Source organism: Callorhinus ursinus, unplaced genomic scaffold (genome assembly GCF_003265705.2).
Source record: "Callorhinus ursinus isolate GAN/ISIS: 27379988/994484 unplaced genomic scaffold, GSC_fseal_2.0 scaffold17, whole genome shotgun sequence".
Taxonomy (NCBI): Eukaryota; Metazoa; Chordata; class Mammalia; order Carnivora; family Otariidae; genus Callorhinus; species Callorhinus ursinus.
The window spans coordinates 15,995,129-16,015,290 of NW_027397079.1; the positions used below are offsets into that span (position 1 = coordinate 15,995,129).

Here is a 20,162-nt window from a genome sequence, read left to right on the forward strand (position 1 = left end):
TGAGGAGCGGGGCCCCAAGTTCTCAGCTCCTCCTGGGTGGAGATTGGGAGGCCGCCATTTCACTCTTGTCTTCCAAAGCCCAACGGAAAGCTTAAAGGGAACAAAAGCTCCCGAGAGCAAACCCAAGCAGATTACTTAGCCTGGACTGGCAAGGGCAGGGCAATTCTGCCTCCGGCAAAGACATTTGGGAACCATGGCAACAGGCCCCTCCCAGAAGATAAGCAAGAACCGCCAGCCAAGACCAAGTTTACCGATCAAGGAGAACGGCAGAACTCCAGCACTGGGGGAATACTGCACATAGAATTTATGGCTTTTTCCCCATGATTCTTTAGTCTTTCAAAGTTAATTTTTTTAATTTTCTTTTTCTGTTTTTTTTTTTGTTTTTCTTTTTCCCTTTTTCAACCAACATCTTATCAATCCCCTTTTTAAAAATCTTTTTTATTTTTCATTTTTAGAGTCATATTCTATCCCTTCATTGTAGTTAACCTTATTTTTGGTATATATATAAGTTGTTCTTTCTTTAAAAATTTGGGATACAGTTTCTTCTAACAGACCAAAATATACCCTAAATCTCTAGTGTATGGCTTTGTTCTAGTCTTCTCCTGCCTGATCACATTCTCTCCCTTTTTTTTTCTCTTCTTTCTTTTTTCAACCAACTTCTTACCAATTCCTTTTATAAAATCTTTTATAATTTTCATCTATACAGTCACATTCCATCCCTTCATCTTATTTACCCTTATTTTTGTACATATATAAGCTTGTCTTTCTTTACAATTTTGGGCGGCAGTTTCTTCTGACAGACCAAAATACACCGAAAATCTAGTGTGTGGCACTGATCTATTCACCAGCCTGATCATATTTGATCATATTCTTTTTTTTCTTTTCCTTTTTTTTTCTTTTTCTTTTTTCTTTCTTTCCCTTTCTTTTCCCCCCATTTCAGGCCTCTTCTGATTTGTTTAGTGTATATTTTTCTGGGGTCATTGTTACCCTGTTAGCATTTTGTTCTCTCATTCATCTATTCTCCTCTGAACAAAATGACAAGACAGAAAAACTCACCTCAAAAAAAAAAAAAAAAAGAACAAGAGGCAGTACTGTCTGCCAGGGACCTACTCAATACAGACATTAGTACGATGTCAGACCTAGAGTTCAGAATCATGATTTTAAAGATACTAGCTGGGCTTGAAAAAAGCATGGAAGATACTAGAGAAACCCTTTCTGGAGAAATTAAAGAACTAAAATCTAACGAAGTTGAAATCAAAAAGGCTATTAATGAGGTGCAATCAAAAATGAAGGCTCTAACTGCTAGGATAAATGAGGCAGAAGAGAGAATTAGTGATATAGAAGACCAGATGATGGAGAATAAAGAAGCTGAGAAAAAGAGAGATAAACAACTACTGGATCACGAGGGCAGAATTCGAGAGATAAGTGATACCATAAGACGAAACAATATTAGAACAATTGGGATCCCAGAAGAAGAAGAAAGAGAGAGAGGGGCAGAAGGTATATTGGAGCAAATTATAGCAGAGAACTTCCCAAATTTGGGAAAGGAAACAGGAATCAAAATCCAGGAGGCACAGAGAACCCCCCTCAAAATCAATAAAAATAGGTCAACACCCTGACATCTAATAGTAAAACTTACGAGTCTCAGAGACAAAGAGAAAATCCTGAAAGCAGCTCGGGACAAGAGGTCTGTAACTTACAATGGTAGAAACATTAGATTGGCAACAGACCTCTCCAGAGACCTGGCAGGCCAGAAAGGACTGACATGATATATTCAGAGCACTAAATGAGAAAAATATGCAGCCAAGAATACTATCTCCAGCCAGGCTGTCACTGAAAATAGAAGGAGAGATAAAAAGCTTCCAGAACAAACAAAAACTAAAAGAATTTGCAAACACGAAACCAACCCTACAAGAAATATTGAAAGGAGTCCTCTAAGCAAAGAGAGAACCTAAAAGTAACATAGACCAGAAAGGAACAGAGACAATATACAGTCACAGTCACCTTACAGGCAATACATGGCACTAAATTCATATCTTTCAATAGTTAACCTGAATGTAAATGGGCTAAATGCCCCAATCAAAAGACACAGGGTATCAGACTGGATTAAAAAAAAAAAAAAACAAGATCCATCAATATGCTGTCTGCAAGAGACTCATTTTAGACGCAAAGACACCTCCAGATTGAAAGTGAGGGGGTCGAAAACCATTTACCATGCCAATGGACATCAAAAGAAAGCTGGGGGGGGCAATTCTTATATCAGACAAATTAGATTTTAAACCAAAGACTATAATAAGAGATCAGGAAGGACACTATATCCTACTTAAAGGGTCTATCCAACAAGAAGATCTAACATTTGTAAATATCTATGCTCCTAACATGGGAGCAGCCAATTATATAAGCCAATTAATAACAAAACCAAAGAAACACATCGACAATAATACAATAATAGCGGGGGACTTTAACACCCCCCTGACTGAAATGGACAGATCATCTAAGCAAAAGATCAACAAGGAAATAAAGACTTTAAATGACACACTGGACCAAATGGACTTCACAGACATATTCAGAACATTCCATCCCAAAGCAACGGAATACACATTCTTCTCTAATGCCCATAGTACATTCTCCAGAATTGATCACATCCTAGGTCACAAATCAGGTCTCAACCGGTACCAAAAGACTAGGATCATTCCCTGCATATTTTCGGACCACAATGCTTTCAAACTAGAACTCAATCACAAGAGGAAAGTCGGAAAGAACTCAAATACATGGAGGCTAAAGAGCATCCTACTAAAGAAGGAATGGGTCAACCAGGAAATTAAAGAAGAATTTAAAAAATTCACGGAAACCAATGAAAATGAAAACACAACTGTTCAAAATCTTTGGGATGCAGCAAAGGCGGTCCTCAGAGGAAAGTATATAGCAATACAAGCCTTTCTCAAGAAACAAGAAAGGTCTCAAATACATAACCTAACCCTACAACTAAAGGAGCTAGAGAAAAAAACAGCAAATAAAGCCTAAACCCAGCAGGAGAAGAGAAATAATAAAGATCAGAGCAGAAATCAATGAACTAGAAACCAAAAGAACAGTAGAACAGATCAACGAAACTAGGAGCTGGTTCTTTGAAAGAATTAACAAAATTGATAAACCCCTGGCCAGACTTATCAAAAAGAAAAGAGAAATGATCCAAATAAATAAAACCATGAATGAAAGAGGAGAGATCACAACCAACACCAAAGAAATACAAACAATTATAAGAACATATTATGAGCAACTCTATGCCAGCAAATTAGATAATCTGGAAGAAATGGATGCATTCCTAGAGATGTATCAACTACCAAAACTGAACCAGGAAGAAATAGAAAACCTGAACAGACCCATAACAACTAAGGAAATTGAAGCACTAATCAAAAATCTCCCAAGAAACAAGAGCCCAGGCCCAGATGGCTTCCCAGGGGAATTCTACCAAACATTTAAAGAATTAATACCTATTCTTCTGAAACTGTTCCAAAAAATAGAAATGGAAGGAAAACTTCCAAACTCATTTTATGAGGCCAGCATTACCTTGATCCCAAAATCAGACAAAGACCCCATCTAAAAGGAGAATTACAGACCCATATCCCTGATGAACATGGATGCAAAAATTCTCACCAAAATACTAGCCAATAGGATCCAACAGTACCTTAAAAGGATTATTCACCACGACCAAGTGGGACTTATCCCTGGGCTGCAAGGTTGGTTCAACATCTGCAAATCAATCAATGTGATACAATACATTAAGAAAAGAAAGAACAAGAACCATATCATCCTCTCAATAGATGCAGAAGCATTTGACAAAGTACAGCATCCTTTCTTGATTAAAAGTCTTCAGAGTGTAGAGACAGAGGGTACATACTTGAATATCATAAACGCCACTGATGAAAAACCCACAGCGAATATCATTTTCAATGGGGAAAAACTGAGAGCCTTCCCCCTAAGGTCAGGAACATGGCAGGGATGTCCAGTATCACCACTGCTATTCAACGTAAGTACTAGAAGTCCTAGCCACAGCAATCAAACAACAAAAAGAAATAAAAGGCATCCGAGTCGGCAAAGAAGTCAAACTCTCACTCTTTGCTGATGATAGGATACTTTATGTGGAAAACCCAAAAGACTCCACCCCAAAACTGCTAGAACTCATACAGGAATTCAGTAAAGTGGCAGGATATAAAATCAAGGCACAGAAATCAGTGGCATTTCTATACACCAACAATAAGACAGAAGAAAGAGAAATTAAGGAGTCGATCCCATTTACAATTGCACCCAAAACCATAAGATACCTAGGAATAAATCTAACCAAAGAGGCAAAGAATCTGTACTCAGAAAACTATAAAAAAACTCATGAAAGAAATTGAGGAAGACACAAAGAAATGGAAAAACGTTCCATGCTCATGGATTGGAAGAACAAACATTGTGAAGATGTTAATGCTACCTAGAGCAATCTACACATTCAATGCAATCCCTAGCAAAATACCATCCACTTTTCTCAAAGAGATGTAACAAATAATCCTAAAATTTGTATGGAACCAAAAAAGAACCCGAATAGCCAGAGGAATGTTGAAAAAAGAAAAGCAAAGCTGGTGGCATCACAATTCCGGACTTCAAACTCTATTACAAAGCTGTCAACATCAAGACAGTATGGTATTGGCACAAATACAGACATATAGATCAATGGAACAGAATAGAGAGCCCAGAAATGGACCCTCAACTCTATGGTCAACTCATCTTCAACAAAGCAGGAAAGAATGTCCAGTGGAAAAAAGACAGTCTCTTCAACAAATGGTGTTGGGAAAATTGGACAGCCATATGCAGAAGAATGACACTGGACCATGTCCTTACACCACACACAAAAATAGACTCCAAATGGATGAAAGACCTAAATGTGAGACAGGAGTCCATCAAAATCCTAGAAGAGAACATAGGCAGCAACCTCTTCGACCTCAGCCACAGCAACTTCTTCCTAGAAACATCACCAAAGGCAAAGGAAGCAAGGGCAAAAATGAACTATTGAGAATTCATCAAGATAAAAAGCTTTTGCACAGCAGTCAACAAAACCGAAAGGACAACCGACAGAATGGGAGAAGATATTTGCAAATGACATAGCAGATAAAGGGCTAGTATCCAAAATCTATAAAGAACTCACCAAACTCAACACCCAAAGAACAAATGATCCAATCAAGAAATGGGCAGAAGACATGAACAGACATTTTTCCAAAGAAGACAGCCAAATGGCCAACAGACACATGAAAAAGTGCTCCACATCGCTCGGCATCAGGGAAATCCAAATCAAAACCTCAATGAGATACCACCTCACACCAGTCAGAATGGCTAAAATTAACAAGTCAGGAAACGACAGATGTTGGCGGGGATGCAGAGAAAGGGGAACCCTCCTACACTGTTGGTGGGAATGCAAGCTGGTGCACCCACTCTGGAAAACAGGATGGAGGTTCCTCAAACAGTTGAAAATAGAGCTACCATACGATCCAGCAATTGTACTACTGGGTATTTACCCCAAAGATACAACTATAGTGATCCAAAGCGGTACGTGCACCTCAATGTTTATAGTAGCAGTGTCCACAACAGCCAAACTATGGAAAGAGCCAAGATGTCCATCAACAGATGAATGGATAAAGAAGATGTGGTATATATACACAATGGAATATTATGCAGCCATCAAAAAAAACCCACAAAAAAACGAAATCTTGCCATTTGCAATGACGTGGATGGAACTGGAGGGTATCATGCTGAGCAAAATAAGTCAATCAGAGAAAGACATGTATCATATAATCTCACTGATATGAGGAATTCTTAATCTCAGGAAACAAACTGAGGGTTGCTGGAGTGGTGGGGGGTGGTAAGGACGGGGTAGCTGAGTGATAGACATTGGGGAGGGTATGTGCTATGGTGAGCGCTGTGAATTGTGTAAGACTGATGAATCACAGACCTGTACCTCTGAAACAAATAATACATTATATGTTAAAAAAAAAAAAGAAGATAGTAGGAATGGAAAAATGAAGGGGGGTTAATCAGAGGGGGAAACGAACCATGAGAGACGATGGACTCTGAAAAACAAACTGAGGGTTCTAGAGGGGAGGGGGGATGGGTTAGCCTGGTGATGGGTATTAAAGAGGGCATGTATTGAATGGAGCACTGGGTGTTATATGCAAACAATGAATCATGGAACACTACATCAAAAACTAATGGTATAATGTACGGTGATTAACATAACATTATAAAATTAAATTTAAAAAAAGAGAATAAAATTCTGATACGTGCCATAACGTGGATGAACCTCGAAAATATGATACATGTTCTCGGGACTTCGAATGAGGCAAATTTGTAGAGACAGAAATAGAGGCTACAGGAGTGGAGGGTGGGAGGGAAAGGGAGAGTTATTGCTTCACGGGCACAGAGGTTGTGTTTGGGATGATGAAAAATTCTGGAACTCCATAGCGCTAACGGTTACACAATATTGAGAACGTACTTAATGCCACTGAAATGTATACGTAAAAATGGTTAAAAGGGTAAATTTTACATTATGCCTTTTTTACACTAAGAAGTTTTTAACAACTTAAAAAAAAAAAACACAGATTTTGGTAACTAAGTGGATGTAAAGGAGAAAAAGAGGAGAAATCGGAGGGCTGGGTTTTTGAGCCTGGAGAATGAACCTCGGAATGAGGTCCTCTCCTGTGTGAGCTCCCCTCCTGGCACCTCGCAGTTCCTCCGCTGAGCTCCTGCCCTTCCCTGGAACCCACCAGAGAGTCTTCACTATGCCTCCATGCCCTCTCTGCACCCCCCTCCTTTGCTGTCTCCTTCACCTACAGCCCTTTTCCCTGGCCCTGTTTAAGATGTCCAGCCTTACCCACATAGGCCACTTTCTCTCATCAGCTCGTAATCACATGACCTAGGAGGTTAGAAGCAGTCAGTCCTCCTCCGAATTCCAGGAGTATGTTCCTTGTAGCCCGTGTGCGATCCTCAGCACCTCCTACTTTACACTTGTCGGGGTGTATGTGTCTCTCTCTTTCAGGGCGAGGGCCTCTTCGCCTATGTCCTTCTATGCCCCTGATGCCTTGCCCAGAACAGGAGCTTCATTAACCATTACTGAGCTCTGAGTGACCCTCTGTGATTCTGCCCAATTCTCTGCTACCCATCCCAGGAGGGTGTATTTATAGAACAATGATTCTCCAAAGAGAAAGGAGGTATTCAAAGTATTTCTAAACTTGAGCATTCTCCTTCTATACCCCGCATTGCGGTGGCGGGTGCCACGAGCCCGTGTGCCAGAAGGTGATGTGGAAGGGGGATTTAAAGGTCAAAAACCACTGATTTAAAGCTACACAAAAATACTCTCCTGCCTGTCTTCCCACAATGTTTTTCAATTCTCAGACTGTTTCACTTATGTATAATGTCACCTCAAGGTCACCAAAGGACCAGGGTCCTCTCCTCTCCTTGGCAGACATTTAGACATACATTCAGACAGGAGACCGTGGATCACTTTTTGAAAGATCAAGGTTGCCCATAAGGAAGGGAAGAGGAACAAACAAATACCTTTCTTTCTTTCTTTCTTTTAAGGAATTTATTTTATTTTTTATTGTTTTTTAAGATTTTTTTTATTTGACAGAGAGAGAGACAGCGAGAGAGGGAACACAAGCAGGGGGAGTGGGAGAGGGAGAAGCAGGCTTCCCAGCCGAGCAGGGAGCCCGATGCGGGGCTCGATCCCAGGACCCGGGGATCATGACCTGAGCCCAAGGCAGGCGCTTAACGACTGAGCCACCCAGGCGCCCCAAACAAATACCTTTCTTAAGTAGAACTGCAAATGTCAGAAGGGCTTGAGTCCAGAGCCTGACACCAGGCTGGCATCCAGCTTCTGTAAGCAAGTCTTCTATGACACAAAAGAGAAGCCTCGAAACCAGAGAAACCTCCCAGGAGCTGCTGGGGAGCAATGGCGGGACTGCAGTGAGGAGAGCCCTTGCACACGCCCAGGGCACCGGGTGGGTGGCCATCTGAGATGTAAGGAATGCTGCAAGCAGGACCTGCCTGGCATTCTCCCGCGAGCAGGGAAAGAAAGCCAAAGAGCTCCCCTTCCATCACCCTTCAACATAGGAATGAAGACGTGTCACGTACAGCCACTTGGGGAAACGATAATTACAGTTTGCACGTGCCCAGCGAAGACACCCAGGCAATGTGAGGCAGCATGAACTTAAGAGAAGTTTTCCATTCGGAAAAAAAAAAAAAAAATCCTAAGGGAAGCAAGAGTTTTCCATTGGTCTTCAAACATTGATTTAATTTTGTTACGTGAGTCCTCGGAAGCCATGATGAGCCAGGGACGTTTCCTGGTACGAGTTCGAGAAGGGGCAGGCTGGGCGGGATGGGCCTCAGTCAGTCACCTCACTTGAGCTGATGGACGCAACACCTGCTGGCTAGGCCAGCCCAACCCTTCTGCAGGAACTGAGACAGAAGAGGCTCCTGTGCGTCCAGCTTCCCACTCATCCACTGGATCCAACCAGGCACGATACTCAGTTGACATGTGGCACAGGGAAAGCCCTAATTATGTCTGGAGGACTGCATTTTAAGAACATGACACCATGGTCTGGGGGATAGGGCAACACAGGGAGAGACTATTATGACAAGAGCTAGGGAAGGAAATATAATTCGGAACGGACTCTCCACCTTCCTGGCCTGCGATGACCTACAAAGCAAGCCCTGAGACAGGAGGCTCCACCCCCTAGCCGGGAAAGAACTTAATAGGAAAGAGGACAAATGTCCTTTTCCAAGAGCCGCAGCTGGACCCAGCGAGGCAGGAACTCCTCTCCACTCAGGGCCCCGGGACGGGAAGGAGGGGCCATTTGTTTGAGAAACTGCACACAGAGAAGGCACCTAAGTCCCGGGGTCCCCTCAGACGTTGTGTCCAAGAGAACACTCGTCTCAGAGGCAAAAACCTCATCGTTCTAGGTATTGGCTGTGCCCGACGAGCTGCAGAGTCTTGCACCGACTTCACTGCTGCCTGTGTGGGCCTCAGAGGGGATAAAAGAAGGATTGGGAGAGAGGAGAGGTACGCCCCTGGCTGTCACCAACACCACGGAGCATCTCCAAGAAGGTGGTAGAGAAAGCAAAAGGTGGCCACACAGCCCTGACTCCGGGGACTCCATAACAGGATTCCCACCGCCGCGCAGAAACTCCAGAGGATGGCATGGCGCAGAAAGAGAACAAGCAACATTAGAAACTGTCAGTTCTATGCTTGTGCCCCATCGGTATTTGTTTTGCGACTTTATTATTCTATGTACTTTGCTGTGTTATTATTATTATTTTTTTATTTCTCAAGACAATGAAGATATCACTAGGGTCAAGTCAGTTCATTTCCTCTTATACGTATGTATCTCCCACCTGCTCCAGGAAATGGCCTAGTGTGGCAACCTCTCCTTCTCGGAGAGTGACAGATGGGTAGAAGCCCCTCCCAGGTAATACACACCGAGGCTCTCACCATCTGCCCTGTGTGGGACCCTGGCGCAGCCACTGACCAGCTACGTGGCAACTTCCACATAAGGGTCCCTCTGAGAAAGGTCCCACTGCGAACGAACAAAATCGCAGGGGGAAAAAACCACTCTCCCTCAACCCTTGCCAACAGAAGGCCAACCGCGTGAGGACACAGCACTCCAAGCTCTTCCTCTGCCTTCGACGAGTTCAGGGTATCAGTGAAAACAAACACACCTGCAGGAAAGATTTAACCAAACTATCCAGACAGAAGGTGAAGAAGTAAGCGGTGGAGGGCTTCGGGAGGGAGAAAGCAGGATGGATGGGCCCGAGCGTGGAGGGAGGGTCTTCTAGAGAGCCGGCTGGAAGCAGGCAGAGATGGTGGGAGTGGGAAAAACAGCCTGAGAGCCAGCCCAGGCTGGCCGGCGGGGGACAGGGGCAGCTGGCCGGTTAGGAACCACGGTGCCACAAACCAGGGTCACGGTCACGCTACCAGGGCTCAGGCTAAGCCGCAGCTGGCTGCAGAAGCTTGTCCCCCTGCGGAGGGGAGTCGTCTGCAGAATATCCCATGTCCCCACCAGGACGAGGCCTGGTGTGGAGACACAGAACAAGGCCCAGTCCTTCCTGCGCACAGAGGTCATGACGATCAAATAGCAGTGACCTGGATACGAAGGCTGAAGGCACACAAGGTTGGGTAGAGTTACTTACACCTCTCAAAATAGACTGCGGCTTCAGGGGGACTGATAAACTAGAGGGACGGCTTAGCCGCACAGGGTAAGTGGGAGGCAGAACACAGACAGACCTCTCCCCACACAGAGGAGGGCCAGCCACTCTCGGATGGGGACGCTTTTGAGGGTTTAACGATTTCAGCACGAAAATTAATTGTTTCATTTAATGGTCTGTGTCCCTAAAAAGCAGCGATGAAGGGAACCTACCACATATTCTTAAGCGGTGGGCTTCCTCAAGATCAAACAGAGCCTCTGAAGAGCGTGGGACCCCACTGTGACCTCTAGATGTCGTCAGCTCTGTGGGAGACCTGGGTGGTGGTGCAGGAAGTGACACATGAGACCCAGGGTTGAAGGATTAAGCTCATTGTAGGTGGAGGGAGAGGGCAGGCTTGGTGACAACCGCGGGACAAGAGCTAGAATAACACCCAGAGTTTAGGTAACAACAAAAGGAGGTGGGTGGCCCTAGGGAAGCTACAAACAAAACAAATCCAACAAGTTGCAGAGGACTGTTGAAAAATGACACTGTGTTCAAAGGGAAAGGAAGAAAAAGAGATGGTCTCATCCAGCTATTACCTACTTCCAACAAGTGACACAAGTTTGGGGTCTCTATTTTCCCTTTGTGTTTTGTTTAAACTTTATTATGAAAATGTCCATATGGATTCAAAGGTATACAGAATAGCATAAGAAGGCACTATGTGCCCCTAATCCCAGCTTCAGCTTTAATCATGATCAACGTTATGTGACTATTGTCTCCTTTTACACCCATTAAAAAAAAAAATGATTTTAAAGCAAATCCCACACATCTTGTCATTCAGGTGACACTTTGGAGGCCCATCCCGCACGATGCTCCTACAGCTCTATGAATGGATCTGCTGGGAGTCACGCTGACTGACACATTCCCTGCGTCCTGCCAACTGACTAAAGATTTCAACAAAGAAAGCCAACCTAAATATTGACACAAAGTGCCATACCCAGCATGATATTTAATTGTCACACAAGGAAAGGTCCATAAGTCCAATTTGAGAATATTTACGATGTATGCACTCTACATCAAACATCGCTCCAGCCTCGGGGGACAGAGTAGTGAATAAAACAGAAAAAATAAATAAATAAAATCTTTGTCCTGGGGACGCCTGGGTGGCTCAGTCAGTTATGCATCTGCCTTCGGCTCAGGTCATGGTCCCAGGGTCCTGGGATGGAGCCCCGCATCGGGCTCCCCGCTCAGTGGGGAGTCTCCTTCTCCCTCTCTGCCTGCCCCTCCCCCTCCCAATATTCTTTCTCCCTCTCAAATACAAAATAAAATATTTAAGAAATAAAAAAATAAATAAAATCTTTGTCCTAATGAGGCTTCTCCATTATTAAGCTTTGGTTCAAAAGTCAAAATATACTCTGGATTTAACATGACTCTTCTGACATCCGAGGCCAATTTGACATGAATCACAACCTAGTTTGGTAAAGCAGTTTTGATGCCCCCTAAACTGGACACACTGAGTTCTTTCTCTCTCTCTCTCTCTCTCTCTTTTTAATAGCATTTATAGGTGTCTTGCCACGCTGATGTAGAGAAGGAGTTAATTTTCTGGTTCTCTAATCTTTCTAAAATGCATCCAAAATAATAAATAAATGTGTGCTTAATATGTAAATGCACTCATCTATGAACCCTAGACATTTGCAAATATTTTCTGAACATTGTAAAATATACATATATGAATTTACGCTAAAAAATAAATATCTACAGAAGTTCTAATACATCCACTCTGCACCATGGGTGGTCTACCCCCACTGCAGGGCACGTATGCCCCATTTTGGAGACTACTACTGAGCCGTACCTAAATTCTCTGGGCGCCCGCCTGGCTAGAGTCTCTTGTCAGTTCTTGAGTATGAGAGGCAATAAATAAAAGGGCTAACTGGAGCACCCTGAAAAGCTTGCCACAGCTAGGGGGCAGTGTAACAGTTGCGGCCAAAGCCCACACACAGACTGCCCACCTAAGAGGGAGACAAAGATACTCAACATTGCCCATGAGGGCAAGAAGTGTTCTGGAGAGGATAGGACATTGCCAATGACGTCACTGGCCAAGCGTGGGAGCCTAAATGGACCGGGCCGGGTAATCTGGAGGAAGGAGAATCAAGACCTCGGGGCCATGGCCGACAAGAGGGGCTGGCCTCATCTGAGGAGGCCTCTCCTGGGGAGCCCCTAGCTTCAGTCCCTGCCTCAAGGGCCAAGGACCTTCAGCCAGCCTACACTCTAGAGAGGTGTGGGCATCGGTGGCGCTTATCTCTGAATCCTATCCGGAGAGGAAAACACTGGCTGGCTCTGGCTTCGGAGTCTAGCCTGACTCTGGGCTGTCAGCCACACCTCTCTGGATCGTGGCTCTGTCCCTCTGGGAGGTGGTTGGTCGGACTGCTTGACAGGCAAGTTCCCTGCCAGCTCCACAATTTGGGTACCTCAGAAGCTTGCCTGAGGCACAATATGGGTAACTGTCCCTACAGAAAGAACAAATAGCTATTTGACCATTTCCCTAGTGAAACAGAAACAAGGTATGGTTTTAAGGAGAAATACCAGGTAAATGAAGACTACAGTACAGTTATGTAAGATTATCTGGAACTTGACACTGATCTGCCTTCCTCCCACATCCTGCAAAGCCTACAACCACCTGCTGTTCGAAAATCTCTGAAATACCTCAGATGTACCCCTAGACACTAAGTTCAGCCCAATGAAAGTTCAGGCTTTGGTCTAGTGATTTTTGATGCCTTGATCATAATACACAAACCTGGAACATTTAAATGTTTATTCTTGTCAGTGACCCCCTTCTATAGGACACCTGACCACCTGAATGTCTCCTGGTCTCAACCAACCATCAGATGACATTAAGTGCTTACTCGTGGTAAGGTCCCATGTTAAATGCTGCTGAAAACACACAAATGACAATGACTAGGTCTATTAAATGCCCAGGGCCTAGAATGTAGCTGAGGAGCCTATGTGAGGGAGCAAGATATGTTCGCATGAAAGGCAAGTGACGGAGGGAGGGAGGGGTGCTATTCCAAACAATGAATAACCAGTACAGCCAAGCATCAACCTGGGAAAGAAGTAGGCCACTGGCCCAGAACAGGCTCAGGAGATCCTTGGATGTCGGACCAGGCATTAACTCTCCCAAATCTGATTTAGGGGTGGGGGCACTTGGGGTGGCAGCTATTTCTAACCAATATGGGAGTGTTTTAGCATTTTAACCATCCCTGTGGCTGCTGGTGCACCCCAGCTAGGTGAATGTCAGCCTCGGGTTCCAGTGAGTGATCTGGAGTTTCTAAGGAGCAGGGCTATGAGGAAGGAGGGTGCAATGAGGAATTGCAGACAGGTCATGCTAAATGCACAGGGTCCATGAGGCCCTTCCAGGACATAGGAAGGCCAGTCAGGTAGAAGAGAGGGCTCATGGAAAGGGTCTTGGGATGCAGAGATCTTGAATGCAACCCTGTGCTTCCAGAGTCTGCTTTCCAGAAGTCCCAGGATGTGGTAGTTTGGGAGAGGCACGGGAAACAGCAGGTTGGAAGCAAACTCTAGAAGCTCCCAAGAGCCACGCTAAATAAAGACTTGGGGCTTTCTAGAGGAAGCCCTGGAAGGCTTCTGAGCAGAGGAGGGATTCAATCAGAGTTCTGCATTAGGAAAAGTAATCACCCTCCCTCTTTTTTTTTTTTTTTTTTTTAAGCGAAGGGTCTCTGCTAAACCAGAGGTAACGTGCTATGGATTGGGCGGTGATGCCAAGGAGAAAAAGGAAGAATGGGTATGTGTTGTGCAATACGTACAGAGAATAAATTAGGAAAAGCAGATTGCGGGGCACAAATCAAGGAGTATATCGAGATCCAGTCATTCCCCGAACCAGCCCAGGAACAAATTCCACTGTGTGCCATGGCCAAAGGGGAACACAGGTTGTGTAACCTGGGCTAAGTCACCCATCTCCCACACAACAGGTCTGCCCAGGGAGCAAGTTAGGCTATTTCAGTGTTCTGAGGGCCTGGGGTCATTTGGAAGTCCCTCAGACTGGGGTGACCAAGGGCAAGCATACATGTGTGAGCTGGGGTTCCCTCCCCTCCCCCCTTCGACCGTGGCAGCCCTGCTTTTGTGTGCTATCTTGGGGTTCTGCCTAAAATTTTACTGGAAAAAAGGCACCCATACCCACTGAAAATTCACTATTCTGTTCTCTTATCTAAAACATGCTGAGAAAGTCTGTTTCTGGTAAAAAGTACCCTAAGATATGCAACAGAAAGCAAATCTATGTGTCATGGTGAGGCTGATCTCCTCCTTAAGTGAGTGGTGCTTGACCATCTCTGCTAAGCCTTGGTCCCTGTTCCCAGCCATGAACTCTCTTCCTTCCACACACTTGATGCATTAACCATGTGCCACAACTGTTTGCTCATCTTAGGAGACCCACTTCCAGGGCAGGCGCCACAACTGTTTGCTCATCTTAGGAGACCCACTTCCAGGGCAGGCGCCACAACCGTTCGCCCATCTTAGGAGACCCACTTCCAGGGCAGGCAAAGCCTTTTACTCTTTAATTCTCTAGAAAGTCGGAGCTGTGTAGCAGGTGATCTTGCCGCTCACCAAACCAAGCTGAACCAAAATTGTTGTCATTTTCAGCACTCTGGTGGTATAAGACAGAGTGTCAAAGTGAGACGGAAATATCAAGGAGCAGTGACACGGAAAAAGAATCCGCTCTGTCCTCAGTCTCGCCACTAGCTGGGTAACCTGGAACTTTCCAGACACTCCTGGACTAGGAACCTTTCAAGCTCTAGGGAGGCAGCCGAGCCAATTAATTAGGAGCTCTGACCCTGAAGCCTGACTGTGTAGTTTCAAATCCTGGTTTGGGCGACTTAAGCCCTGCACCTGTTTTTGTATCTTTTGTAAAATAGGGATAATAGTAGGACCTCCCTTGCAGGGCTGTTGGGAGGATTAACTGAGTTAAACATGAGAACCACTGAGAACGGGGCCTTGCGGGGTTGGCTGTTATCACCACCTATCATGCCCTGAGCCTGCCCCCGCCGGGGCTGTGACCACAAGATTAGTCAGCTGATAACTGCCCTGCTTTGTAGGTGACAGCTGAGCCTTGAGGGAGAAACTAGTCTCTGCAGCAACTTTGTCTTTACTCTAGTTATTAAAAGAATAGATGGTATTCGAGGTATCTGGGCCTTAGATATACCGATATTTCTCTCATAACAAACTTGAGGGGGAAACTACCCATTTTTTCCGCAGCCAAAACTGTGCATATGGAGAGATAATACATTTATCAGAAGGCCTTCCAGAATGAGGAAATGGTATAAACAGCAACCCACATTTCCTCCCTTGATGCCCTAATTTTTTCCATTTCCCTCTCCAGACCATGAAATCCTTATTTCACCAGCTTTGGACTAGAACACATGAACCCAAAAGTCCATTAAAATCATTCACCAACAAAAATAATTTTCAAGGGGCACCTGGGGGGCTCAGTCGTTAAGCGTCTCCCTTTGGTTCTGGTCATGATCTCAGGGTCCTGGGATCGAGCCCCGCATGGGGCTCCCTGCTCCGCAGAAAGCCTGCTTCTCCCTCTCCCACTCCCCCTGCTTGTGTTCCCTCTCTCGCTGTGTCTCTCTCTGTCAAATAAATAAAATCTTAAAAAAATAATAATAATTTTCAGACCATTGTCAATTTCAACAGTTTTAGAGCAGAACATGCCCTAATTTTTAAAAAAGATACATTTAAATATATGAGAAGCTTGGCAAACTGTTGTGAAATAGTTATTCTTAAATATTCAACAATATTGGATCGAGCCTGGGCGGCTCAGTCAGTTGAGCGTCCAACTCTTTGATTTCAACTCAGGTCCCAATCTCAAGGCCCTGGGATCAAGCCCCAGGTTAGGCTCCGCACTCAGCAGGGAGTCTGCTTGAGGATTCTCTCCCTCTGCCCTTCCCCCTCCACACACACACACACACACACACACACATGCGCCCTCTCTCTCTAAAATAAATAAATAAATCTTTAAAAAATATATATCCAACAATAGGAGAAGGGTAAATAAATCGGGACATATCCCATATACCACATTATGCAGTCATCCTCAAAACTCATTTTTTGAGGAGCAGGTAACAACATGGAAAAATGTTCACAATATAACTTAGGTGATTAAAATTAAGTTATTAAAATTTTTATCTTCAATTAAAACTATATGCTTAAAGTAAAAAAAAAAAGTTTAGAAAAACACAGATAGGGGGGCACCTGGGTGGCTCAGTCATTAAGCGTCTGCCTTCAGCTCAGGTCATGATCCCAGGGTCCTGGGATGTAGTCCTAGGTCCCCAGGTTGGGCTCCCTGCTCAGTGGGGAGTCTGCTTCTCTCTCTGCCTCTCTCCCTGCTCAAGCTCTCTATCTCTCTTTCAAATAAATAAATAAAATCTTAAAAAAAAAAAAGCTCTCAGGGCCCCTTTAAGTATGACAATGTTTAAAACTAAATTCAGCCACTGGCAGCTTCAGATCAGCTCTGTTCACTGAGATGTAATCTCCAGGAGTGAGTGTCAAAGAAAAGTGACCCTAAGATGTTTGTCTGCCTAAGCTGGAGTGATAACCTTCAGTAAAAACTCTGGCACCTTCAGTCTATCTCCTCTGACTGACCTGCCCGTGAGAGAGCAAGGCTTGAAGACCAAGATTTCAGGTTAGGCCACAGGATACCAACAGCTTGGAGCTGCCTTAAAGGAAGTTCCTCTGTATTTTTTTAATACAAGAGTCTAACCCATTGTATCATCCAAACAATACTGTTCATAAAACATTATTAATGGATCCTAACTCAACAGAATTTGGATATAAGAGAGAGTAAGTGCAAAAGAATAATGGACATATGCTTTATGTGGCAAACTTGCATAATATATTCAGCAACTGACCTTAAAAATTATATATTCATCTCAGGTTACTGAGTATCAACAGATATTACTAGTATTCTTATAGTCTTGCCCTTTCCAGAAAAGTGAAACTTGAAGAGAGAGAAGAGAAATCCCCAGCTATGATGACAAAACAATCTGATCTTTCCCCGGCCCCTCCTCTGAACACGTCCGTTTTCCACAAGACAGCTACATCAAAAATGAAAGATGTAGTAAGGCCTGGGCATGAGGCATGACACTGTGGCATGCGGGGACACTTTCAGTTCTTTCACACTTCATTCAAAAGAGAGATAGCTATGAAAACTCTACCTCTGTGATACAAACAGAAACCCGTCCCTACCTGCATTTGTCCCAAGTAGCTATCTCTTAAATGGCCCAAATTAAAAAGCCCAGAGGTATCTTTTTAGTCAGGCTGCCTGCAAGAATAATAAAAGTACTGCCAAAATATGCATAACAGAGACAGGAAGGAAACAGGTCAAAATGCTTATAATTGTGAGGGAAGGGTGATTAAAAAAAAAAAGTCTTCTCTGTTTACAGTAAATGCAGAAAACAGATCTATAATATATGGTCTATAATATGTCTATATTATTTTAAGTGAGGAAGGGAGGTATGAGGTTTGCTTCTTTTAAGGATCTTCTTTTTCCAGTCATAGAATCTTAGCTCACAAAAGACTTTAGCCTAATGCAGTCCTTCCACAAATAAGGAGTCAAGTTTCAGACTGGGAAGGGATTCTCCCAGTTGAGAGAGGACAAGAAAGAACGTTTCCATAGACTGGCTCCACGATGATGGGAAGCAAGTTTTCCTTTAAAAGTTCGACCTCCTGGACCCCACTCATCTGCCAAACTAACCTGCCATCTCCACTTGAAAGTGCAGAATCAACCAGAAATTTTTGACTGACGTTTTGTTTGTGTTAAGCAAATGACTGTTTACACTGAGATAATCACAGGTGAAATTTGTGTCGGAAACTGTGAGATTTCTTGTTTTTCTCATGCTAAGCAAAGACAATAAATAAATAAATAAATAAATAAATAAATAAATAAATAAATAAAAGGAAGGGTATTGACAGTCGGGGGCACTTTGGATCCTCCTGCACCAAGAAGATGCTTTTTTAAAAAAGTGTTAACTTTTAAAGGCAAAGAGCCCTTTTATGATGGTCTTAATTAAGCTCCATAACCTTGAAAGTAGGTGGACTGGGGCAGGGGTCTGAGATTCTAACATACACACTGATTAGTGTCTGTCTCTAGGTTCTAGTCCACGTGTCCATTCAAGTCATTTACCACCACTCTTCGTCTACGCTGCAAGGAGACAGGTATCGTTTCTGCTTCCTAATTTCAAGACACCAGGCTTCGTACATCAGTGACTCCAACGCGGCTATGTACCGCGGCTATGGGCACGCCTCTGGAGACACCGCGAGAATTTCTACATTTGGCAACCGGCTTTTGATGCTGCATTTGACCCTCCTGCAAGCGCTCCGCGCAGGGGCCACCATCACGCCGAGGTAGCAGGACCGTCCGGCTCCGATGTTTCCAGGCGCGGTCCGAGAGCGCCTCAAAAACCCCGCCACGGGGACAGGAGGGACGCCCGTGGCCGAGAGACCACCGGCCCCAGCCCCGCGGGATCATCCCTCGCATCTGAAGGTCGGGGTCCGGCTTCTGGGCCGGGCCGGTCCCCGCCGCCACACAAACAGGAGGCCGGTCCCGCGGCGCGCGTCACCCGGACCCCGCCGTGCACCAGCCCCGCGCCCGCGCAGCCCGCGGGAAACGGCGGCGGGGCATCCCCGGCTCAGGCACAGGAAGCGGCGGCGGCTCGGGCGGCCCGAAGGCCTCCGCTGCCGCGGGAAGGGGAGCCGAGGGCAGAGGCCGGAAAAGCAGAGCGTCCCCGGGAGCCGAGGGGAGGCTCACGCGTCTCCGCTGCGGCCGCCGCCTCCCGGGCTTGGGCCCGCGGGGCAGCCGGAGCCCCCGCGCCTCCGCCGAGACCACCGGCGCCGCAGCCGGAAAGGACGCGGCTCCCCGCGGCAAGAGCACTCACCTCGGCTGGCCGGGCCGCTGCGCCGCCGGCTGTCACCGCAGCCCACTGCCTGTCCAGTCCCGGCTCCGGATGCTATTTAAGGGCGCTGCCGTAGCCACTGCGCCCTGGCTGCGGCCCAGCCTCTGCGGCCGCCGAGCCAAGCTGTTGCCGGTGCGCCGGCCACGCCTGCCCCGCAGGCCCCGCCCCGTCCGCAGGCCCCGCCCCCGACAGCAAGCCCCGCCCCCGACGCGCGCCCGCCTCCCGTCTGGAGAAGCGCGAGCTGGGCTGCCTGCTGGCGGGTGCAGGGAGGCGGCGAGCAAACTCAGCAAGAGTCGCTTCGCGTGCCCTCGCTTTCAGAGCGAATCTGTGGAAGGGCAAAGGGTATATTGTAGGGCCTCACCCTAGAAGCCCGGCCGGCCCTGGGGTCCCGTTGCCACGGGGACCGGAAGACGCCCTTTTGCGTCTTCCACTCCCAGTTGCCTGCCTTGCTGACTGACTTCTTGGCGGACGGTGGGGGGTGTGGGGGTGGCATTACAGCAGAATGCAGACCCAACGTTACTCAAGGGCAATATCCACCTGCCAAGTTCTTAGGGCCTGTGTATCTTACTTAGCCCTGGCTGTGGTTCTGAGGGGTTCCGCATCCGTGCGATGCCCGTTTGGCATGAACTTTTTCAGGTCCTATCCCAAATGTTATTTTTCCTCCTAGCACCTGAGGCCTGCCACTGTCCTTAATCTCTAATAATGGTTCGGGTTACGGTGGTACTTGCGCCCAGTATTGGGAGGAGGGCTACCATCTAGTACTTCTTTGAATATGAAGAATGGGAAGCATTATTGTGATGGTAAACCCCTCTGATAACAACAGCTACAGTTTATTGAAACAGTTCACACACATTGTCTCCTAGAATCTTCATCATAACCCCATGAGGTGGCTGCTGACATGATTCCCCTTTTACAGAGGAGGGAGAAACTGAGGCACAGAGGTTGAATGCTAGTGCGGGCAAAACCACACTCGGAACTCACGCAGTC

General features: G+C 45.7%; 1 protein-coding gene across 2 annotated transcripts in view; it reads right to left on the minus strand.

Moving 5' to 3' along the window:
- The window catches only part of ACSL1 (acyl-CoA synthetase long chain family member 1), a 71,251-nt gene extending 51,951 nt beyond the window's left edge, over positions 1-19,300 (minus strand). For both annotated transcript variants that reach the window (XM_025886181.2, XM_025886179.2), the window contains exon 1: positions 19,158-19,300. The gene's annotated coding sequence lies outside the window, so the exon portion shown is untranslated. The remainder of the gene's footprint in view (positions 1-19,157) is intronic.
- Positions 19,301-20,162: the final 862 nt, after the last annotated feature.